The sequence below is a fragment of the Gossypium hirsutum genome, chromosome A05 (genome assembly GCF_007990345.1).
Source record: "Gossypium hirsutum isolate 1008001.06 chromosome A05, Gossypium_hirsutum_v2.1, whole genome shotgun sequence".
Taxonomy (NCBI): domain Eukaryota; kingdom Viridiplantae; phylum Streptophyta; class Magnoliopsida; order Malvales; family Malvaceae; genus Gossypium; species Gossypium hirsutum.
Genome location: NC_053428.1, coordinates 12,674,558 through 12,680,289, shown reverse-complemented (window position 1 = coordinate 12,680,289; position 5,732 = coordinate 12,674,558). Strand labels below are relative to the sequence as shown.

The 5,732-nt window shown below is 29.7% G+C and overlaps 1 long non-coding RNA gene across 1 annotated transcript; it reads right to left on the bottom strand.

The window, feature by feature from the left end:
- Positions 1–2,129: 2,129 nt before the first annotated feature.
- Positions 2,130–2,986, bottom strand: LOC121229352 (uncharacterized). The gene is made up of 2 exons (XR_005927082.1): positions 2,663–2,986; positions 2,130–2,327 (listed from the first exon to the last, which is right to left on the bottom strand). It is a non-coding gene; the product is annotated as an uncharacterized lncRNA (long non-coding RNA).
- Positions 2,987–5,732: the final 2,746 nt, after the last annotated feature.

The window sequence follows — 5,732 nt, the reverse complement described above, 5'->3', positions numbered from 1 at the left end:
TTCATTTATTGAAAATAATTTTGAAAAAGTGTTTCGATAATTTTGAGTAAAATAATTTTTATGTTTGACAATTTTTTCTAAACTAAAAAAAAATTATTTTCAATAAAACATATACCGTATAAAAAGCTCATTATGTTCTTACAATATTGATTTTTTTATTTAAAAAAAAAACACAACATATATGGTGGAGTGGTACCCTAAAATGGATATAAATATATATATATGAAGGATTTTAAGTTTTAACATTCAAAATATGTGTGAACTGAGTAGGCGGGGCCCTTGTAGCTGTCCCAGCGAGTCACCTGGTAAAAGGCATGGGCATGGAACAAAAGAGTGAGGCTCACAAGCTTAATAGGGCCCTGATTTGATGGGCAAAGCTGTGGGGTCAACCCAACCCTTTTGGTCGTATGCTATTCGACTTGCGGCCATCAATGTGTTTCGCATTTTCTTTTTGTTGGTTTAAACTTTTACATCTTTTTTTCCATAAGTTCCATTATAAAGAACAAAAACTTTTTGTTGCTGAGTTCTACATTTTTACTCTTAAAATGGTTTTTTTATAAATACTGAAGCCTAATTGATAATTGAACAAAATGCTCCTTTTGCAAATTACCAATTGGACCAACCTATTTGGGCAATAAAGGGGTAGGTATCCACGCCACACACGATCGAATGCTTGAGTTCGGGTTCCTGAAATCTAACTTTACTTGAATTGGACTTTTAATCTGATATTTTAAAATTTCACTTCACTTTATTTAATAAAACGTAATTGAAAAAAAAAATATATTTTTTCAACCCCCTAAAATCAAATCTATCGTCTAAATCAGAAACTGTATGTCTGATTCAGTAACGAACAGCTATAATTTTGCCTGTCTTTATTCAACAAAGTTTAGAGTTTAGACTCTTTAAGTCACAATTCAAACCCAGCATAGTTCTGAAAATGACAATTCCATCATTTCATTAAAAATATCTGTAACAGCTAAAGCAACACAGTCCATACCAATCCCCTTTATTATTTTTAGACCATGAAAAAAAAAAAAAGAAGACATGGATGTTATTCATTGGACAAACAGTTACGTTCTCCGGACAACCTTTCCAGTATAAAAGTTGAAGAAGACATTGATATTGTTATTTTAAGCCCTCGTTCCCGTTCCATAAAGTAGTTTGTAATCTTATTTTACGAGTGAAATTGAGAATCTAGTATTAAATAATTGGTAAGTGATTGTACGGCACTAAAATTAGGAACAACATTGGAATTTAAAGTGAAACACTGGGGGTAAAAAAACAGCAGTGGTTAATTATGGTCAACCACTGGTTGATTTTGTTGCTAGCTAGCTTACATGACTGAAAAGTGAAAACTGGGAACTCTACTTTCCCAGCAACCCCCCCCCTAACTGTCTATAGCAATATTTTACAGAGTACATTTGAGGTTAGTGTTATTCAAAATTCGATATGCTAAAAATAGAGCAAGTAAATTAGGTTTAACAAGCGTATTTGTTTAGAATAATTTGGTATTCAAATGGCGGCTTCATTGATGTTGGATCAGTCCTAAAATCCATGTATTGTACAGTTTAAAGCATTGCATGTGTTGTCTTTATTAAAAAAAAAATTCTCAATTTCCTATACATTACTTATTACACACATTCTTTCACCATACCATATGCAGGAATTGACCTTCTTGTCTAAATTGGTTATAATAAAAAACGAGTTTACCCCAAGTGCGCCTATCTATATATACGTATTCATGGTAAACTTATTTTCGTCTATGTTAATTATTTCATCACAAAACGTTAAAGATAAAATTTAAGGCGCATGCAGGAGCTTTGACCTCTTTAAATGAAAATTTAATTCAATTTCCTTCATTAAATTATAAATTAATATATAATAAAATTATATTTTAACACCATAAAAAAATATTTAATTTCTTAAAAAATAAAAAATTATAAATTAATACATGATAAATTATATTTTAATTTGTCGGTTATTCTATTGATCTAAATTTTAAATATTACTATACAAATATTATACGTAGCATTCAAGTCCTTTTGTCTTGATTTGAATGCAGCAATAGTTGTAGAACCCATATTTTGCCTGGGCCTTAAAATAAATAAACCAAATTTTGAAAAAAAAAATAAAGAAAAAAAATTAAAATGCCCATTAAAAGTCCATTTACAAACAAAGCTACCAACCCAATTAAAACCTAAAAGAAGCCCAAAGGCTTAGAAACCCTAGCCCACAACCTATTTTCAGAAATTAGAAACCCTAGCTGCAAGCCTCAACCACCCACTTCCAACCACTACCAAGTGGCACATGCCTCCACCACCGTTTGCCTGCCATACAAAAAGAAGAAAAGATAGTAAATATATATAATAAAGTTTGTAAATGGCTATAAAAGCCATACTAGAACCGATTGTTGGGGGGGGATCGATGGTATTTTGAAGAAGAATCGATTGATTTTTGGAGAGAAGAGATTGTATTAAGGGGGGTTGCATTACAGAGATTTTCGGGAGAAATCAAAAGGAGAAAACAAGTTCAAAAGGTGTTTGTCCTTATTTTTATTTTTGATCTTCTTTCTATTCGTTCATTTTATCTATTTTACAAATATTTTAACACAAAAAAAAAACTTGAAAAATAAAAAAAAAAGGAAAAGAGGGAAGGAACTTACCGGTGTTCGGTTTTCCAACATTGTGGACGACCGAGGAAACCACCGCCAAGGATCGGTGGCCGGAATCCGAATGGATTCTTGAGTTTTATGGTGTTTCTCATTAATTTATGAAGGTTTTTGGGTTGTTTTAACCCCAAATCCGGACTCTACTCGAGAAGAGAAGCGAAAAAGGGCCTCGGAAGATTTTTCGCCCACCGTGGACTGCAGCGCCGCCGTCGGTGGCCGGTGGCCGACGTGACGGTTGATGGCCGGTCCGATGACCGGAGGAGGGGAAGGGTGAGAGAGTTGAGAACCTTCTCTTTATTTTGAAAAATGAATGTAGGGTGGTAAGGTGGTGTTTTAACTCTTTTTTTTGTTGTTTTTTTATCTTAAAAAAGAAAGGATTTTTTTTATGATAAAAAGAAAGGAGAAAATAAAGTATGGTTTTAATTAATAATAAAAATAAAATAGTATGGGGGAATTGTTTTAATTAATAATGAAAACAAAATAGTATGGGGGAATTGTTTTAAATAATAATGAAAATAAAATAGTATGGGGGAATTGTTTTAATTAATAATAAAACGAAATAGTATGGGGGAGTAATTTTAATTAATAATAAAACAAAGTAGTATGGGGAGTGGAATCAACTTTTTTGCTTGGGACCATGCATGTTACCTTTAATTGGGTAATTTGCGCAATTGGTCCCCTCCTTTGTGTTAGCCTTCAATCGGGCCATATTTAAGTTTTATATTATTTTAAATTGGCCCTGCAGTCTGTATGCTATTTCAATTTGCCCCCTTTGCACGGTATTTTAAGATTTGGGGGCATTTTTAATTTTAGATCTCGGACATTTATACGCAATTAATTTTAGCCCAAAATTCTGTTTCAATAATTTGTTTTACTTGTAAGTTATCTCTTGGATTTTGTTTCTTCTCTCAATTAAGTTTCAGTTATTCTTTTTAGAATAAACATGTTTCTACATATTATTTTGATTTCATACTTTTGTAATTATTATTTTTCTCTTTTCTTTTTTTTTCACGTGCATACCTGTTTATATGAAATACCTTTATATTATTATTACTACTATATGTATATATTTATAATATTACTAATAGTTTATTTTTTACATTATTATGTATATACCATGTAAATATTTTAATATTATATTATGTATACATTATATATATATCTTTTAATATTGTATTTTTATTGTTTTGCATATGCCCTAATATTATATCGTTTATATATATTTTTTATTTCCCATATTATCTTACTTTATATATTTTTTAACTATATCATGTATATGCTACTACTATATATCTATTTATGTAGTATTATTAATAGTTGTTTCTAATATTATGATTATTTCTAATATGTATATAATATGTATTTACCTTCAATATTATATATCGTACATTTCTAATACTATTACGTTATTACTACTATTACACTATTATTATATTTTTACCCATTACTCTTTAAATACACTTGTTTTACCTTTTACTCTTCACTCACTATATATATTGTTTACTTATCTATATATTCACATACATATATATAATTTCACACATCATTCCAAAATTTTTATTTGTATTATTACTATTAATATTATTATTATCTTCACTATACTATCATTCTTTAGTCTTACATAATGATTGTTTATTTATTACTAGTTTTTTTTATCCCGAATATTTACTAGCTTATTTGTTATTATCTTTTTATTCGTTTTATTCATTTATTTGTTACCTCGAAATAAGATTTTTTGCAAATAAGGCAATACTTGGTGTTTGGAAATTTCAAGAAAGCAATGCCCTAACTTATTGGGTTGCCACTTTTCTCGTTGAATTCGAATAATTAAGTACCCTTCTAAGTTTTTTTAGAGGTTTTCTAAATGCAAGCCACTATCTTGGAATTTCAAAACAATATGTCCTAACTTATTGGATATAGCGTTTTGCTGTTTCGAGATAGGAATTTCAAAAAAGGGATAACTTAATATCAATACTTTGACGCTAGTGAATCCAAATTTTCAAAGTTAAAATATTTTAAAGAGGACTACATCTTAAAATTTTTTTTCTTTCGACATTAAAGACATTTGATAATCAATTAGGTACCAATTTTTAGGCGTTACGAGGGTGCTAATCCTTACTCGTACGTAACCGACTCCCGAATCCGTTCTTGTATTTCGTGGACCAAAACTAATGATTTTAAAACAAAAATGTTTTAAAGGTGATCCAATCACACCTAAAAAGATTGGTGGTGACTCCCGTTTTCGTTTTTTAAAATCGATTCCCATTTTCCAAAACTCGATTTGAAGATGATTTCGACAATAATTAAAATTCTTATCAGACACTCATTTGGCACGAATTTAAACTGTGTTACCTTCATTCCCTATTTCAATATTATATAAAATTATTATTATTATTTTTAAAAATATATCCTATATAGTGGACACTTGTCCATATTCCATATATAGCTCCTAGAAATTTATGGTAATCATCCGTTAGGCTGAAAATTTGTTGATGAAATTGATACAGAATAAGTATCATCTCTCTCTCTCTATATATATTTATATATGTATATCCCACTTTCATTTGGAACCATGTGCATACGAAAGAGGAAGCAAGCAGCCCCTGATAATAAAATCCCAAACAATAAAATAAGAGAAAGGTATTTTGATACCAACAGTAGATCAATTATTAGAATTTATGGGTTTAGGGTTGATACTATTGACTAAGTAATAGTTTTGCTTTTGTGAGTGGAATGATTACACAATAATAGAAAAAAGTATGATACAATCACGAAACACCGATTAATTGTCATTCAAATAATAAACAAATATAAGTAATGCATTACTATCTAAAATTCAATAAACTGATGTATTAAATACAAAATTTAATTAAATAAAATTGAAGTAATGCTTATTACTCAAATTATAATAGTAGGATGAAGTTAAGAAAAGCATCATATATACACCTTAACCTACAAAGATCCCCCACAAAAACAAAATTCCCAAGGTAACACTCCAAATAAAAAAAAAAGGTGGTAGTGGGCAATAGTTTAAGGCTTTGAGGACTGAAAATACTGGCCACCA